This window comes from Myotis daubentonii, chromosome 20 (genome assembly GCF_963259705.1).
Source record: "Myotis daubentonii chromosome 20, mMyoDau2.1, whole genome shotgun sequence".
NCBI lineage: Eukaryota > Metazoa > Chordata > Mammalia > Chiroptera > Vespertilionidae > Myotis > Myotis daubentonii.
The window spans coordinates 64610-84442 of NC_081859.1; the positions used below are offsets into that span (position 1 = coordinate 64610).

Genomic DNA, 19833 nt, shown 5'->3' on the forward strand with positions numbered 1-19833 from the left:
GTCCCCGCCCCTCACCCAACCGCAGTATAAAAAAAGCCCTCCCCCCGCTCCCTGTTGGTGTGAATCCACTGCCCTGTCCTTGCGATACGTGGGTCTCTCGGGGACGCAGAAATAAACCTTTTCCTTTCCTTTCTTTTCTGATTCACTGGACTCTGTATTTCTTGCGCCGCCTCCTGAGCCACCTAACCTAACATTCTCTGCCTTAACTTAGGGCGAGGGCAATAATCATCTTCCGAACCAGCAGAAGATGAATCGTCCAGCTCTGAATCGCTGGCTGAGGTTATTGTTTCATAACCCCCTAATTGATTTTTAACCCTAGCTTTCTGTCCTTCACTTGATTCCCTCGGTTCAGTGACCTCTAACGGGAGCAGCTCGGGTGGTAGTGATTTCCCAGGAGGGAGAGGCTCAGGATTTAAACACTCAGCTCCTGGAGCAGCACTTTGTGACTTCATAGGAATGAATTTCTTCATAATCTTCAGAATCAGACTGAAAGGCTGTTGTGGACGAATGGGGCCACATGCTGACCAGACAAGCTCAGGAGAGGCCTGCATGGCATTTTTGCAGACGCGAGGCCTAAAGTAACCACAAAGGATGGTCTGAAATTAAACCTTAACCAAAAGCAGTTATGGTGGGCAGTTCCGTCCTAAGCCGATATCTTCACGGATAAGGTCATCCTTTACTGTAGCTGAGCCTATCTGTCTTTTTGCATCTATGATAACATGCCCTTGAAATGTCTGGGTAACTTGTGGTTTCCCCGTATCTGGAGCCCCTGGGGCAGGGCCAGGTGTGCTGGGCCCAGGACAGATGCAGCAGATACTTTCATTTGTCATGTTAATTGTGCCTGCACCCACCTAAGTATGTGTCCATCATTTTACTTTTTATCCTATCACAGAGGTCCCCCCCCCCCCCCCGCTTCGCTTAATCCCACCTCCTTAAATCTGTCACCAATGAATTTCATGTATAAATACGGATGTAACCCTGCCGTTCTCAGGAGCACTATCTCAATTCGTTGAGGTTCTGCTTCCCGGCATATGTCAACAGTTTGGCTCAAATAAACTCCCAAAAATTCTTTACAGGTTTCAATGGTTTTTTACGTTAACACTGTAAAGCTAACGTTACTAAATTAAAAACAGCCCATACATCAGCCTCTATAGCTTTTCCCTGTTGGTGAGCCCTCCTTAATGACCTTCCAACTTGTTTCCACAACTTAAGATTTAACTGCTGTTTTCCTTCTGGGTTAAACCAATAACAGTGCTGCTGAATTGCTTCAATTTTTTAAAAGCCTCATTCTTCACTTTTACCCCTGAACTCTTTAACAATGATTTCAAGACAGCTATATATTGACTCTGCATCGACGGGCTAGTCCCCATGACTCTGACTCTATTGCCGAAAGTTCCGCGTACTCTGCGCTGGCAAAACCCTTTCGGTCCTACCTGTTCCCAATTTCTTACCTTCGGGTCCCTGTTATGTTCAGGCACTATACATATATATATATTTTATTGATTTTTTACAGAGAGGAAGGGAGAAGGGATAGAGAGCTAGAAACATCGATGAGAAACATCGATCAGCTGCCTCCTGCACACTCCCCACTGGGGATGTGCCCACAACCAAGGTACATGCCCTTGACCAGAATCGAACCTGGGACCCTTGAGTCCACAGGCTGACGCTCTATCCATTGAGCCAAACCGGTATCGGTGAACGGAGACACTGAGGCAAGCTTGGCGTGTAGGACGAAGTAGAGCAGAGGGCTACCTCTCGCTGAGGCGTGTAGTGAAAATCCTCTGATCCCTTCTGGCTTTTATTGGGGGTGAGCACAGCAAACAACAATGGGGTACAGCAAGTGACAATGATTAACAAACATGCTTTATGAAATCGTCAAAGCTAAGTTATACATTACACTATTAATTTCCTATGTTATACAAAGACTCTTTCCACCTGCAGCCGTGCACCCTCCCCTGAACTTTCTATGCCCTCATGGACTATTCATCACGTCAAGGGAAGTTCTGCCTCGGAACAATAAGTCTCGTGTGCAAGACTTTGTTCTGACACGGCCTGTGTGCAGGTTTACCCCTTCTCCCGGCAGAGCGTCCTCTTCTAGTTAACTTCTTTCCGCTTGACCACTACACCAAATTATCTCTTGTCTTTTCTTTTTCATTTGTTGTGCGGCTCCTCTTCCAGACCTGAACCCTGAACCACACAGGACGTGGAGGAAAACACTTACGACAGTTTGCGTGTCATGGTTCTGCGGAGTCTGATTCAGGCGTGTTCCCTGCGCACCCGGTGTTCGAACATTTCCACGGAGCAGACGGTGAAGGGGCGGGCGCAGGCGGAGTGCGCGGCTGTTCCCTCACAGGGGCGCACCTATGTGTCCACACGCCTCCCGTGTCTGGGCCTCCCTGCACCTGCGCTGGGAGCCAGGCCTCGCCCATTGCACAGGTGGGGAAGCTGAGGCCTCCGCCTTGGGAGCAGGTGCATTCAGGCAGGAGCCAGGGCAGCCCCACTGGGCAGGTCAGGACAGGCCCAGCCCGTAGTCCACCCAGGGCGCAGGCCCGGCGAGGACGCCATTCCTCCTGGACGGAGGGGAACTGCCCCGAGGTCAGCGCTCCCCACATCCCTGGGGAGGGGGGGGGGGGCGGAGCCAGCCTTCCTGACCCCACAGGCCACAGACTGGCTCCCTTTCCAGGGACTCTGAGCTCAGGGGGGACAAGAGGCCAGTCTCGGGGCCTCCACTGTCACTGCTGCTGCCCCCACAGTTCTGGGCTCAGCAGCCCTTGCCCTGTGTGTGCGTTGGGGGGCGGTGCTCAGTGCCCGTGGGGACAGCGTCCATCGGAGCCCCTGCCACAGCCCAGGGCTTGCCCACCCATCAAAGCTGCCTAACAGGTGAGCGCTCCAGGCTGGGGCGCTGTGAGCGGGGAGGAGGCTGCACCTCAGGGCTGGCCTAAATGGCGGGAATAGTCAGGCCCTTGTGTTTACCTCTCCTCCCTGTGCCTGCCACCCCCCACCTTGTTCTGTGGGGGCTCAGTGGCCTCCTCCCTGTCTCCCCACCAGACCACCTGCCCCAGGGCCTTGGCACATGCCAGCCCTGCCTGAATGCTCTGCCTCAGACACGCACTCCCTGGGCTGGAGCAGCCGGCCCACAGCAGGGAACCTGAGGCCCAGGGAGCAGGAGCCTGTCAGGGTCAGGGACAGTGTGGGTCATGTCCTCGCAGGCTGTCCTGTGGAAGCACACGATGGACACCATGGTCCCCGTCCCCACAGGCGGGCTGCTGGGTCTGAGACGAGCCTGGCTGGCGGCCCGGGGTGTCCTGGGAGCCAACTGCCTCAGGCGTGTCCACCACCCTTGCAGAGACCTCTGGTCAGTAATGTCCCCGACCCTGGCCTGGGACGGCGGGGGAATGGGGGTGGGCAGGGGGAAGGGCAGGAGGGCAGCCAACAGTCAGCGTCTTCATTGCCATCGTACCAAAGAGACACTGCGGCCAGAGAGCAGCGCAGACCCTTCAGAAACTGGACCAGCTGCTGGGTCCCTGCCACCCTGGCCAGGTGGGCAGACAGGCGGGCAGGTGTGCGGCTCACCTGGTGGGCGCAGCAGAGGGCTTTGCTGGGAGAGCTTGGCCAAAGTGCTGTCAGAGCGACAGGCCCTGTGAGTCCAGGAAGGGAAACCAAGGCACAGGGAGGGCCTGCCCCTCCCGAAGGGCCCAGTGCACACGGTCCCTCCGTCCTCTTCCTCCCCCCCCCCCCCCCGTCCCTCTCCCCGTCCCCCCCCCCCTCCCCACAGCCATGGTGACAGAGAAGCCAGGCTGGGCTCATTCCCAGCCTCATGGCCCCAGCCCCCTGGAGCAGTTACCTTTCCAGTGGGTCCAAGATATTAAGATAACTCTACCTCCATTTTGAGATTCTGTTATCATGTGATTTATCAAAATTGTTAATTATTTCTGTAGGGCAGCAAAATTATTACCTTTTGTGTCTGATTTGTATGAGTATTCATAATTCAATAATTCAGCAGCCGGGCCATCTGGTCCGGAGCCGCTTCTCCCTCCCTCGGTCCCAGCCAGGGAGTCCCCACCACCGCCCGGGTCCCCGGGTCCCCGTGCCGGCCACCACTCAGCCCGGCGGACACTGCCCCTGCCCAGCCCCGGCCCGGGTCGGGCCCGGGCGGCCGGCCGGCAGGTCCCCACGCAGGTTCGCCTCGCACTCCGCACCACACTTGGCAGGTGAGCCGAGCTGAATTGCCATTTTCCACTTTGAGAGTTTTACACTGCAATTTGACATAATTAATGTCTACATTACTGCTGATAATTTATCTAGTTAATTAAACTTGGAAGAGATAATTAAGGAAAGGCTACCGCTTGGATTGCTAATTGTTTTTGTCATTATTTCAGGGGCCTACAGCTTCCGGCTGAGTCATCCTGTTTTGTCAGCTGACGGGTCATGTGACATCCGGTGGCGTCGGGAGGGGGGGGCACAGCAGGGGACCTGGTTGCTGCCTGGAGCCGCCCAGGGCCCTGGGGTGGTCCAGCCGCCCCCTTCCTCCCCCCCCCACCTCCCCTCTCTCTTATCTGCAGTGACAGCCCCCCCCCCCCCCCCACACACACACCTGGCCCCTGGGGCCACCAGAAGTGCAGACTCAACCACCTGAGCGGAAGGGAACCCCCAGCCCCACACCAACCCCAGGGTTGGAGGAGCCCCTGTTACCACTGGTCTCCTGAGTGGTCAGGTAGGAAGTGAACTTCCTGGACCTCTCGCAGCTGGAAGGCTGGGCACTTAGGGGTATGGGCACGGCTGTGGACAGGGATAGGGTTAGGGTTAGGGTTAGGGCTAGGGCTAGGGCTAGGGCTAGGACTAGGGCTGGGGTTAGGGGTTGGGGGTTGGGGGGGTTGTCTCCTTTCCTGCTGCATGGTGCCCTTGCCAAGGCAATGCACCATGGCCTGTAGGATGCAGGGTGGGTTCGGAGTCAGCATTCATGCTTGGCAGTGTTGTTTCCCTGTGATGGTGAGATTGCTTTCTGGCAGCAAGCACATGACTGCTGCTTCTCCAGCAAAGTCCAAGGTGACTTGCCCATTGCTCAGTGTGGAGCCTTGTGCATTGCTCTGATTCGTCTCATGTCTGCACAGTTGATAGTGGACTGTGAGTGATGGCCTGAGCTGATGGTGCCTGCAGTATGGATTTGTTGACCATCGATGGATGTCCTTCTAGGCCGCCATGCACAGCTCATGTCAGCAGCTGAGCCATGCCACAGGGTTCCATTCCCCCTCTGTGCTTTCTGTGTCAGGCTCCCATGGCGATGGGCACCGCCCACAGATGTCTTCCACCTGATCTCAGAGCGTTTGTGGCCGCTGTCCTTGCTCAAACAAAGCCGTGGTCGTTACCATGCAGAGATCTCCTTGTGGTGCCATGGACTCCCTGGCCCCAGCCCACTGCGCTCTGCCTGCAATGTATTGAAGCACTTGAAAGTTGGCATGCGGTTGATGCCTGTTATCTGCAGCACAGTGAGCTGCAGCACTGCGCATTTCTCTGGAGTGCTGATCCCGTGGTTGCTAGCTGTGGTTCCGGTACTGCAACAATTGCCAATGGCTGCTGAAGTGCATGAGCCTTCCCTGTGTGGATGGCATGTCCACAAGTGTGCGCGCAGCACTTGCTTGAACATGGCCTTGGCTGCCTTTTTTGCCTCGGTGCGTGCTTTCTCTGGCTGTCTGTGTGTGGTTTCCAAGGCATTCCGTTCGTGGACGCAGTAGGTGTCCCCATCATCTTTTCTTTGCTGGCTGGGGTACTTTCCGAGTCATGCAGTTCTTTGAAGGGGACTATCTGAAAAGGGCCATTTCCCTGCATTTCCTTGCCATGCTTGTGTTGTCACAGCTTGCATGGTGGGGGGGGGGGGGGGCTGGGGGGGAAAGGTTTCAATAGGACGTCTGAACGACGGCCGATGGGGGCTCTGAAGGAGGGCCCCAGAGAACCGCAAGAGGGGGGGGGTTTGGGGGCTGCTGAAATCCGGGAGCCCGCTGATGACTCTTTGCGCTTGTGGGACAGCGCGGGGGTAAGGTAAACACATTGCGGGGAGGAGGGGGGGATATTTGGAGACAGGTGTGGCTACTGGCGAGGCCTGGAGGACAGGTCAGAGTCGCACCTTCTTCCTTTTCTCGTAAACCAGATGCCAGCTTCACCCAGAATGGTCGTCTGGTTGCTGCTTCAAACCACCCAGCCACAGGAACTCCACGTGGGGAGATTTTTGGGCAGGACTGTGGATGGACACTCCAGAGAACAAAACCAACCCATCCCTCCAAGAAGCCACGCGATGACCAGCGCCTATCGGACATCACGGTATCGTGGGGGCGGGGGGAGGGTTGGCACCTGGCACCCAGGTTCTGAGCCCTCCTCAAAAGAGCGGGGCATGGTGGGGGCGGGGAGGTGGTCTTCACTCACAGGCTTTCATCAACTGCAACTGCCTGGTCAACGCCAGCCCATCCACCCCTTAAACCAGTATCGGAAAAAGGATTGACACTCATCTAGCAGCAGGGCAAGAGGATGGGCACTTGACAGGAAAAAAGGAGGAACTACGTTTTGGGGGAGGGGGCGGGCTGTCTGGGGAAATGGGGAGAGTGGCCTACACTGAGACTCCCGGCTACAAATTGCCATGACACACATTGCCATGACACACACTGCCTTTACACAGGAAGTGGAGCAAACATATGCTGACACCAAACGGGCTACAGTGGGGGGGGGGGGGCGGGGGGGGGGGCAAATGTTGGACGGGTAAAGAAATGATCACATGAGGCCCAGGTGAGCAGCAAACAAATTGCAGTGAGGAACTGGGCCAATTGGGATTTGGGCACCGGACTGTACAATGCATTCATGGATCCACAATAAAAAGCATGAGCAGGTGCGTGCTCCGCTACTTTTACAAACCAGTTGACGCGGTGGGGGGTGCCACTTTCACAGGCATTCATGCCACCATTAAGCACAGGTGAAGATCCTGCTACCCCTATAAATGCTAACCCGCCCTTGAAATGGTAGGGGTGTGCACGGATGCCTACTTGCTACTTCTATGGAAACAGGGGCAGGGGAGAACACTCTATGTACCCAGCTAGGTGCGGGAGGGGGGCAGCTGGTGGGATACAAGAAAGGAGGCTATGTGTGCCATATGTGTCCACTGCTTCCAAAGAACCATGCCAACCACCTTTAGATGATCCATGGGTGACTCCACGGAGGCTTCCCCTTGGTTCTTGACTTCCAAAAAACATGCGAGGGGGGGCAACACAACAGACAAGCACTTGAAAGGATGGGGCCCACCTTCACACACAGATACAGGTGTATGGATGCTTCACAAAGCAAACACACATTCTACCTAATGCAGCTGAGGAACAACATGAAATGAGGTGCATGAGTTGGCCTGCAAAATGGCTGATGGGGGCATGACATGGAGTACCTCAGGGGAGATGCGGTGCACGGGAAAGTGTGCTGCTTACAATTCAAAGGCTCAGAAACAGAAACACACATATAGGAGCCACCCAACCCCTCCATTTGGACTCAAGACCCACACTTACAAAGAAATGCTATAAGCACACAACTCCATGGGCCCCACACAATACTCTCCCGGTCTGTCTTCTATGTCTCTCTCTCCTATCCTTGAAATAAAACAAGGATTTTGACAACCCACCCAACCAATACAGTGTGTGTGTGTGTGTGTGTGTGTGTGTGTGTGTACACGCTCATATGGTCACTAAAAACATAGGAAAGGATGACACAATTCACTCACAAACGACACTGTGCTCACAGGTCCTGTGGGACACATGCCAGCTCCCCACAAACACAAGCTACACAGATACATGGCAGTGAGCACACACAGTCACAGCTTCCGTTCTCTACGAAGCCACACCATGAGGGGACACTGGGGCATCACAAGCACAAGACATTGCTCCACGCTAGCCAGGTGACGGCAGGAGCACAGGCCCCTCCAAAACAAGGCACAGGTCCCTCCATCACAACAGCAAGCTCGGTTGTCGGGACATGGCCACCAGGAAAGGCACACACACCTAGAAAACAGAAATGTCTATTAATAGGATCCATACACAGCATGTTCACAGAACTTGAAACACAGAAAACCCATTCCTTACCCCTCCCCAAGCCAGCAACGCACCCACCCACCCATCCACCCAACACATGGAGTTCAGAAAACTCCAAAGAAATACAGACCTGCCTGAGGGATACCCTACTCTATGCCCCTACAAGTTATCAAATATCACTACCATGGACTTCAACATGGACGACAACACTTAAACCTGCTTCAGGATCCTGGCTGCAGCAACGACCTCTTCTGCAAGAGGGGGATCCCTAGGGAACTGACTGCACTTACGACAATGATGTGGCACCCTTCAAGGCTGCCTACACGGCACTGGTGGCAGGGACGATGGCTTTTCAAGACTCAGCAACAGTCTTTGGGAAAACACAAACCTACATACCCAAATGTCAGTCTCGGCAAGGTTTCCCTGACAGGGGCAACGGCCCCCCATCCCCACCACCCATCTGCCCATGATGGTTGCCTACTAAGGTACCATCTCCTACACATCTTGCTTCATACGTCTCCTCAGAGATTCTCGGCCCAACCAAGGCATGTCCTTCTCAACTCACAAACACAACAACAACACTGGATCCCCAAGCCATGACCTTTCCAACCATGAGTGTTCTATTCAACTTTCATGCTATCCATAGCTCCTCTGGATCCACCTCTCACTGGAGCTCTACGTCCAACACCTACAAACCACAACAGCGGGAAAGGAACCCAGGCAACACAGACATGCTGTCTTCTACTTACAAGTTTTCTGCAAGATGACAAAAACACTCTGCCCTTACCTGACAATCCTGGGAGAACAAACAGGCTTCCCTGCAGTGGCTGTAAGCACCCACAACTAGACAGACGGACCCTCTGTGGGAGGCCATGCATGGCTCCGACAACACACCTTCCAAGGGTGGCATGCACACCCAAGAACAGGACCGAAACACTCCACTCGTCTACGGTGCCAGGGGACGTACAATCCACAGAAGTTGGGGCGCACACACACACAAAACTCCCATGGATGGCCCTGACACACATTGGAACAGTGAAGAACACACATGAAAACGGCAGGCAGCCCTAAAAAAACAAAACAAAAAAAACACACAAACAAACAAACAAAAAAAAAAACAAAAAACCCATAGCAGGCTCAGAAGAACATGGATCGGACAAAAAACCATGTGTGGAAGCCACTGCTCACATGAGTTCCTACACAATAGGACCTCCTCACACTCCAAAACCACACATGCGAGGCACTCACATGGGAACTTCTTTTTTTCATGTGGAAAAAAATAACAATTCTTAAAAAAGATACAACCGTGCACATTTCAGATGAGCATCTATCTTTCCTTTCAAAGCTCAGGATGATGGCTTCCCGCGCACCTTGACAGCACAGCACAAGGGCGAGAGAGAAAGAAAACCAGGTCCATGGAAGAAAACCAGGCCTATGGAGGATCTTGCCTCCTCTCCTGCATGGGACACGAATGGGCGCACACATCACGCCGACAGGATAAGGATGGGCACGGCTCCTGTTTAAACCACAAGGCTCTTCACGCCACAGGCCACCACGATCACCAAGGAGGAACAGTGGACAGGGAAAAAACATCTTCGGGCCATGACCCATGAAAGCCTCACTCCGCTGCACACTCATCCGTCATACCCATAGTCGTACCCATATTCATTCTCTCCGTTGCTCTCAGCTGAGAGAAACGGCAATGCTCATCCATCCTTTAAACATTCACACACATCCTTGGCTAACTTACCATTCCCAAAACCAACACACATGGACTTCATCTCTACATCACTCCAGTTCAAAAACATCCCCAGGCCACTTCAAACGCCGCCATGGCCACAAACTGCTTTGGATCACTGGACAGAGCATCAGCCTGCACCATCAAATACCCCAGGTTCCATGACAGCCACAGATGGGTACCTTTCAGGTAGGCACGGCCGTCGCCAGTTGGAGCTGTGAAGAAGGTAGATGATCCATGGTTGCACCTCTGCATCCCGTGCCTCTCCCTCTCCATTCCTCCCTGTAAAAGAATCCAAAAAATATAGTTTCATGGAAAAACCTGCAACGATACAGATCACCAAAAGCATACAATGCCATTCAGCCTCTCACCCTCCCTGCTTTTCCATGGGCATGCCCCTCTTTCAACATCATTCGGCCCAAGGTCCATAGAGTTCCCATGGATACCACTGCCTTGGGACACACACTGTGCATTTTCAGAAAGGATAGGCATGGATGAGTGGCAAAAAAAAACCATGGCAAAAGAAAGCCATCTAAACGAGGACATCGGGATCGTTCCACCTTCTTTCATTCGGGGACATCCAGGCAACACACATCCCCAGACACTTGAAAACGGCGGTCATCGCTATCCATCACACTCCCCCAAAAACCTGGGAGCTCCACCACCGCTGCGGCTTTCACGAGGGACCGCTCACAGACAGCAGACCGTTCACATGCCACAGGAGGAGGACAGACAGGCACCCCTCAAAACAAACAGCACAAAAAAGGCATGCTCTGCAAAAAACCGACATGGACAGCTTTTAGGACACTCAAAAAGACACTTTGTCTTCTTAAATAGAAAAGACAGATGCTAAAGAAAACTAAACAGACAAGAAACCCATGTGGATAGCCCACTCCGCCAGAAAACTTGACAAATAGATTGCATGACGACGAGGAGAAAATACACATTTCTAACACAAGCAACAAAAATGATCTGACGTGGCTCCCCTAGCACCAAGCACAAACACCGCTCTTCACATGGCCTGACCCTCCCTTAGTCACACACTTGCTCTCACTCCATCCAACATGGGACTCCTTCACTCAAACACCACCCACCACTCGGCAAGACACAAGGACGCCCTGACGTGCAAGGGCCCTACCCAAGACTGCTTCACCCAAAGGCCTCCCATCCTGCACTGTCCTTGAACCTTCACTTCCCATCCTAAACTCCCTTGCCCTCCTGCTCCACGTGACTGGAACCCCGGCAAAACAGCCTTTCACAACCCCTAGTACAACAGCAAATTCACAACATACCGTTGGGGTACTTTTCCTTTAGCAACTGCTTACGTGAAAAACTCGCTTGGGATGACCACATGTCATAGACACCACATGTCAGACCCTGGCCTGTCGTTCCAAAATACTGTCAAAGGGAACGGGCAGAACGCTCCTGTTCCATGCCACCCTACATCCGCTGCAGGGGACCGAGGACTCACAGGCAACACAGCCACACGGAGGCTCCACTGAAAAGACAACCCATCCAGGCAGCGGTTTCTTACACATGGGCGTGCCACGCAACATGGATGTTTCCTTTCACTTCCAAATAACATCCACTGCCTACACCTGTCATGACCCAGGGAACAAAGAACAGAAAACACCACCTATGCCTAACACACAGGAACACAGGACCTGCCAGCGATAAAGGAACCCACGCTCACCCAGGAGGTGGACGACACACTCTTACGCTGGACCACACTCCTCAAAGATCAAAACACACACCATCATCCCCATGAACCAGCTCAACAGAGAGGAACTGAAGGGATCCAAGCACAACATGCCAATCTTCTTCACAAATACTAAATGACTGCACCATTTCACACATCAGTGCCAACACATGAAACATCACTCACACACGTGCACACACACACAGGAATCCTATCTGTCCAAACTCAACTAACACAAAGCCAACTTCCAGGATTCCCGACTTTCACTGCATATGGCAAAACTTGGGGGGACGACAGGGTCCTCCGTGCCCCACCCTCTCCATCCCCTACAACACTCCACACACAGGATCCGATTCGGTACCGCACGCAAGGCACGAGCGGCACAGACTCGACACAAACCGCCATTGAAACCTCCTGCTCTGGCACATCTAACATAAACACGTACCTGCTTCCTTTTCACCTACAAAAACGAACGGCAATACTTGAGCGGGTCCACATGGGACACATGCACATCCATAAACACGTACATGGAACGGGAATCACTCAACAACACGACAGGACGCAGCCTTTCTCACAAAAACACACAACACATGCTCATGGGCTCACCTGTCACTCTTTCGCATGCTCGCTGGCTAAAATCCTTCCACACATACTGTGCTGGGTGGGCTGCCTATCTGGCGCTTTGGCAGATGGGTCATGCCGTGCTGTAGGTTCCTAAAACACACACATAGGAAGGGACTCCCATCGGGCCAGGCCTTCAGATAGGTTCTCCTGGCCCCTTCCCAGCACACAGGCCTTCTTTCTCCGAAGGCTCGGAAGTCTCATTCCAAATTGGGAAGACAAAGGACTGCAAAAAGTATAAACAAACAGAGTTTCCTCCATAGTGGAGGCCCAGAACTTCAAAGACACATTGTTCTCTGGGCCTCCACACAATGGGCTTATAAAATAGAACTCCTAGAGTAGGCACTGCACTTCAGCCTCTGCTTCGGCAGGGTGCTATCACTATACTCGCCTTTCTCAAGCACAACACCGTCTTACCTGCTCACGGCAGAAAGACATCCGCCCAAGGACGCGCTGGAAAACTGCACAGGGAAGCTCCAAAGAGCAATGACCTCGCCTGGATAGCCAAACCGGAACGTCCACCTTCCATACATGACTTGCCCTGAAAAAAAAGAAGCAACAAACATTTCTACGGCAGCCTTCACCACACACAGTGGGAAGGAACCCAAACCACACCACACACACTGTTGGGGGGCGGGCGCGGTGGAGGGGGGGGAGACCCTCACACGGCTGCACGGCACCGGCACAGAAATGTCACAACTCACCACCCCCTCCACCGGTCCACCACGGCTCCCTCCAACAGCTGCCCACACGAGTCCTGTGCAAACAATGGGACCAGACGACGACCATCAAAATCCCACATCACCAAGTATCACGGCACACACGCACAAACACCCATCTTCCCCATACCCACCATGCCAGGAGGACCCCGCACAGACACACAAACACACACGACCTGCATCGGACAAACGGCTCCCACCTACAACATTAAAAACAAACACATGCAACACTCAACACAAGTCTAGAAAATTACCAATGACAATTCAACAATCTCTCACATCCATCTTTCTTTCTCTGCTCCCCTTCCTCCCTCCCTCCCTCCCTCCTTCCCACATCAAAACCTACTGCACCAAGGACACTACCACGGCACCCACCTGGCCTCTTCCGTCACAGCCAACAGCCAGCGGGGACATCGGCCTTCCCTCAACCTTCTCACGCGGAACATCTTGGAAGCACAGGCAGAGATGAAGGGACAGACGGACGGAAAACTGGGGCGGGGGGGGGGGGGGGGGGAACCAAAGTCTGAAAGACCTTTTAGAAAATGATCATCACACGCTCTTACAATTCTACTACGTTAAGGACACTTGCACACACACAACGGAGGACCCATGGCCACAGGCTCACATGCCAAACAACATCCTGGTCGGCTCAGAAACACACTTGGACGCCAACACGGCACGCACCGCCCACCTACATGCTCCACCACACACCCACAACAAACGCACGTCCAAACACACCTCTCCCTCACGACCCACTCAAACCACACTCCAAAAACAACACCGTGTGCACAAGGAAGCACCCAAAAACAACACATGCGCCCACTCCCACAGCAACAGAACACCAAAATCACAACACAACTCAACCACTTACCTCAGCCGACAACGGGTGGGTAGCTTGCCCCACAAAGAACGCAGTATGACACACTGCTCAGGCATTCAACATCCATTCCATCAGCCGCACAACGCCTGGCTCAGCAGCAATACCTACAAGAACCAGTCAGGGGAGGTGTCGGCTGGCTTTTAAAGCCCTATGGGCGGGATTTCCAAGGGCGGGAACTTTTCGGGGCGGAGACTTCTTCGCGCATACCCGGAGGGCACACATTCCAACGGGCCTCACCGAAACTCAACAGTGCCCTGCAGCAACATGAATGCCCACATGGAAATCACCTCAAAAGCAACTTCTGGAGAAACGGGGACCAACTCCAGGGCTCCATCCAGCAAAAATGCACCTATCTCTCAACCTTAGGGACAAGAAGCGCCTCGCAGGGCCTCCCTTTCCTCATCAGGACATGGACCCGCTGGGATCCCAACACAAAACCTGCACTCTCAGCGGACACGGCCTCTCAGCCTCACAAACAACACAATGCATCGCCTGCTGCTGACAAACAGCTTCAGCAGCTGGGACACACGCCTCCTCGCCCCTACACAGTCGCCCCACCACACCTGCCCGTCTTCATCTATGCTCCCATGAAAACGGACGCCGCTCACCAAACCCTAGCCCCGAGTGGACCACAGGATACCGTTCACCGACCCTGGGACACACACACACCACCTGTCCTGGTGACACACCACACAACCTTCAGCTTCCTCACATCACTCAACAACCAACCATCTCACCTGGCTTGGCTCCTCACAAATGTCCCTGCCATCAGGCCTCACAGGCACGCACCACACTCAGCCCGCTCTCCCGGCCCACACGCACCTCGCCCCAGCGCACAGGCTCCGTCCCATACAACAACCGACGCGAGCGCTGGACCCTCTGCACACACACCTCCACGGAAACGAGGCCCGAAACAACAGCCGGCTCCCTCAACAAACACAACACCTCACCCTTCCTCCCCATGGCAAACCTAATAGCATCCAAACATACACCACTTCCAACCACACAGCACCATCGCCTGCCCTCTCCACAGCCACACCCACATGGCCATGCCTGCGGGGAGCCACAAACCTCCACCCTCATCCCCTCAACAATGGCCCATCCACCGATCCATCCACCTTTGCCCTAGGGAACCCCAGCGCTGGCAAACAACAACACCTTGCAAACACATTTCTGGCCAACATCTCCAATGGCCTCTTCTCTTTGGCTTTGGAAACGGATGCCTTCTGCTCCACTCCACACGACAGTGGCTACACAACAAAATCACAGGACACACACGGGTGGGACTCACTTCCTACCCCAACAATATAAAACACTGACCATCCAAAATGCACTCCAAAAAATCACATCTTCACACAACACCTGTCTCTCCCGCTTATAGGATCAGCAAACAAAGACACACTGGCCACCGCCTGCCATAAGGACTGTGGACGAAAGGGGCCACATGCTGACCTGACAAGCTCAGGAGAGGCCTGCATGGCACTTTTGCAGACTCGGAGACTTAAAAGTAACCACACAGAATGGTCTGAAATTAAACCTTAACTAAAAGCAGTTATGGTGGGCAGTTATGTCCTAAGCCGATATCTTCACTGATAAGGTCTGTTAACGTAAAAAAACCATTGAAACCTGTAAAGAATTTTTGTAAGTTTATTTGAGCCAAACTGTTGACATATGCCGGGAAGCAGAACCTCAATGAATTGAGATAGTGCTCTGGAGAATGGAAGGGTTACATCTGTATTTATACATGAAATTCATTGGTGACAGATTTAAGAAGGTGGGATTAAGCGAAGCAGGGAAACTGTTGGTCCCAGATTTCAAGGTTCCCAAAATGCCCACCAGGGAGCCAGCGAGTCCGATGCAATAGCAAAGAGGCCTTCATTTCGAACTAGTATGGCTCCCCAACCACACTCACCTATGCAACGGTAAGGCCCAGTGGCCGAGAGAGAGCGAGGCCTGATGGGATTGTGGGTTTTATAGTAAGGGCAGGGGAGGGGACTGTGGGCCCCGCCGATTGGCCAGGCGCCAGTCGGGTCTCGTTACACAGGATGTGGTCATATCTATGGCACGCACATCCCTTGATTGTCATTGGTTAGTTCAAAGAAATCCCGGGCATGGCCAGCAGGGGCCTAGGCTTCCGGGAAGAAGGCACTTTCCTGAGCACATGGTGGCCGCCCCAAAAATGGAGGACCCAGGGCAAGATGGTGGGCGCAGTCCTAGCCCCCCCGCCCCAGGGCAAGCTGAGCCCGGGCTCCAGGGGCCAGTCCCGTTGCCGGGGGTCCAGCAGATCGACCAGTTCCAGCCCAGACAGGAAGTCCACGTCCTCTGTCTCGTTCCCGGGGGTGCCGGCGATCGCTTCCTCCTCCATCTGCTCGGGCGAGGGCAGGCGCCCCGCCGCCGCTGCTACCGCGTGGGTCCGGTCCGGGGCTGGCCGGCGGGTGGTGGCCTACTCTGGGCTCCCACCGTGGGCTGGAGAGTCGGTGCCCAAGGCCGCCAGCAGCGCGGTCTGGCTGTGCCTCATGGGGCCCGGCGGCCGGCCCATGTAGGCCCCGCAAAGACTCGCCCTTTCAGAAACCTCTGTGACAGGACAAAAAGTAAAATGATGGACACATACTTAGGTGGGTGCGGGAACAATTAACAAGGAATCTGTGGTATCTGTCCTGGGCCCAGCACACTGGGCTGTGCCCCAGGGGCTCCATAAAAAGGGAAGTCACAAGTTACCCAGACATCCCAAGGACATGTTATCATAGATGCAAGAAGACAGATAGGCTCAGTTACGGTAAAGGTGGACCTTATCAGTGAAGATATCGGCTTAGGACAGAACTGCCCACCATAACTGCTTTTAGTGAAGGTTTAATTTCAGACCATCCTTTGTGGTTACTTTAGGTCTCCAATCTGCAAAAGTGCCATGCAGGCCTCTCCTGAGCTTGTCAGGTCAGCATGTGGCCCCTTTCATCCACAACCCTATATCAGTTTCCCACAGAGGCGATCTGTACTTTTAGGCTGAGAGACGGGTGAAGGACCCAGAGAGCACACCATCCCTTGCCTGTTGCTGCCCCACCCCCTCACGTATATGAAAACCACCCCAGTGCACGTAGGGCTTTGCACTAGAAAACATGGGAGAAGGCTCAGGAGAGCTAGGCCTTCACACAGGGCTGGGAGCTCGACGTCAGCACTGGAAAGCAAAGGGATCTCAGATGCCAGAAAAGCACTCGGGCTGTGAGGCAGGGCGATGGAGCTCACGTTTTCGGAAAGCTGTTGGCTTCCCTGTGAGCACAAGTGGATCGCAAACACCTCCAGGTTCAGGTCCCAGGCCCTGCTGCAGGAAACGTTCTGCCCTGGTAATAGTTGAAAGGAGTGCACTAAATCTAACCTAAACCTGCAACAAAGTCCACGCAGCTTAAATACAGGTCAGACTGATTCTGCCTCACCCAGTCTCCTAATGTAACGCCTGACAGTTGAAAATATGTACCCTTTTCTGGAAATACCCAGGGCAAAGGAAGTTGTCAGGAATAGAGTCCTAATTCTAAAAGTACTATTTCACCAAAAATAAATCCTAACTCTGCCGGCACTTAACACTAAAGCTTAAAAGTCGGCGAACAAAGACCACTAGGGGGTGCACCAAGGAAGCATAACAAAATGCGGAGACAAAGAAACAGGACAAAATTGTCAATGGAAGAAATAGAGTTCAGAACCACACTTTTAAGGTCTCTCAAGAACTGTTTAGAAGCTGCCGATAAACTTAATGAGATCTACACGAAAACTAATAAGACCCTCGATCTTATATTGGGGAACCAACTAGAAATTAAGCACACACGGACTGAAATAACGAATATTATACAGACGCCCGACAGCAGACCAGAGGAGCGCAAGAATCAAGTCAGTGATTTGAAATGCGAGGAAGCAAAAAACATCCAACCGGAAAAGCAAAATGAAAAAAGAATCCAAAAATGCGAGGATAGTGTAAGGAGCCTCTGGGACAGCTTCAAGCGTACCAACATCAGAATTATAGGGGTGCCAGAAGATGAGCGAGAGCAAGATATTGAAAACCTATTTGAAGAAATAATGACAGAAAACTTCCCCCACCTGGTGAAAGAAATGGACTTACAGGTCCAAGAAGCGCGGAGAACCCCAAACAAAAGGAATCCAAAGAGGAACACACCAAGACACATCATCATTAAAATGCCAAGAGCAAAAGATAAAGAGAGAATCTTAAAAACAGCAAGAGAAAGAAACTCAGTTACCTACAAGGGAATACCCATACGACTGTCAGCTGATTTCTCAACAGAAACTTTGCAGGCCAGAAGGGAGTGGCAAGAAACATTCAAAGTGATGAATACCAAGAACCTACAACCAAGATTACTTTATCCAGCAAAGCTATCATTCAGAATTGAAGGTCAGATAAAGAGCTTCACAGATAAGGAAAAGCTAAAGGAGTTCATCACCACCAAACCAGGATTATATGAAATGCTGAAAGGTATCCTTTAAGAAGAGGAAGAGGAAGAAAAAGGTAAAGATACAAATTATGAACAACAAATATGCATCTATCAACAAGTGAATCTAAGAATCAAGTGAATAAATAATCTGATGAACAGAATGAACTGTTGATTATAATAGAATCAGGGACATAGAAAGGGAATGGACTGACTATTCTTGGGGGGGAAAGGGGTGTGGGAGATGTGGGAAGAGACTGGACAAAAATCGTGCACCTATGGATGAGGACAGTGGGTGGGGAGTGAGGGCGGAGGGTAGGGCGGGAACTGGGAGGAGGGGAAAAAAAAGAAAAAAAAAAAAAAGCTTAAAAGTCACGAAAAAGTAGAGCTGAAAGAACTGCCCCCTGGTGCTAGTTGGACACATTTGTCCCTAACTTGGAGAACACATGTCAGCTGCTTGTATTGCTTCAATATTTTTCACTTGAGCAAATGTTTTTCACTTGAGAAAAACGTGTTGTTTTCCTTCCGAGGCCTTTCCATACACAGTGTCTGCGCCTGCATACATTGTAACAACTGCACCTTCTGCGCTCCCGGATGGCCGCTTCCGCTCCGAATGTGCAGACTGAGTAAGTGGGCGTGGGCGCTGCCCTGAGCACCGAAGTGGCGGGGGTGGGGGGTGGGGGGTGGGGGGTGGGGGGCGGGAGGTTTCCCAGCAGCCCCGCCAAACATATGCACCCCGTCAGAGCAGCGGTCCTGGCCTCCGCGGGGAACATCACCGGGATAGGTACTGGGCCTAGGCCACCACCTAGAGAGTGAAGGGGTCAGGGCGCCCGACAGCCACCTTCCATCCCTCCGTCCCCGCCGTGTCCGCAGGAGCCCAGCGCGTAGCCTCTTTTCCGTGGCGCGGGCTCTGGACGAAACCGGGTCCTGAGCTGAACTCTCCCCGCCCTGCCCCGCCCCGTGCATGTCCTGGAGCCTCGACTCCCCCAGGGTCCCGGGGCGTAGAGGAGGGAGCGCCCGCGGGGTGCGGAGCCGGGGGCGCTGAGCGCAGGTCTCCCGGGAAGTTCAGCCGCATCTGCTAGATGCTTAGCTGCCCGAAGGCTCTGCCGGGTAACTGGCCCCGGAGTCCGATCCGCAGGAAGACGGTACTTTCTCTTTTAATCCGGCACAGCCTTGGGAGTCCCGCCTTCTCTCTGAAAAGCAGCCACTAGCAAGTTGCCTGAACGTCCACGGGTCGGGTGGAGCCTCTGAGCGGGTGGCGGCCCCTTTTCCATGGGATGCTGTGCAGGGCCAGCGTTGGCACCAGGAAATGTCTGTAGGTCCCGGATAGCATTCTCCGCGTGTAAAAATAGGCGTCTCTGTGCATAGATTTGTATGAAAAAGAAAAACTCCACAAAGCCTTCAAGTCCGCTTGCTGTAGCTTATATGTTTGGGGACCCACCACAGAGTGGGCTTTGGGGTGCAGTGGATCAGTGCTCTTTGCTCGGAAACTGAAGCCAGCCTGGTGGGGCCGGCTCAGTGCCTCGGCCTGTGTCCTCAAGTGCCAGTGCCCGCAGTTTAGTGTCTTAACTGTTGGGGTCGAGCCCCAGCAGGTCCAGGGGTTCCCAAAGGCGTAGACGGAGTCGGCGAAGAAGGAAGGACACAGAGACAGTGTTCAGTTGATCAGCAGCCTAGCCAGGATCTCTAGCC

The 19833-nt window shown here is 53.3% G+C and overlaps 1 long non-coding RNA gene across 1 annotated transcript in view; it reads right to left on the reverse strand.

Moving 5' to 3' along the window:
- The window catches only part of LOC132222521 (uncharacterized), a 166722-nt gene that overhangs the window by 411 nt on the left and 146478 nt on the right, over positions 1–19833 (reverse strand). Inside the window, exons 2-3 of the long non-coding RNA XR_009450248.1 lie at positions 1101–1477; positions 193–494 (exon numbers count right to left, since the gene is read on the reverse strand). This is a non-coding gene — a long non-coding RNA (uncharacterized LOC132222521). The remainder of the gene's footprint in view (positions 1–192; positions 495–1100; positions 1478–19833) is intronic.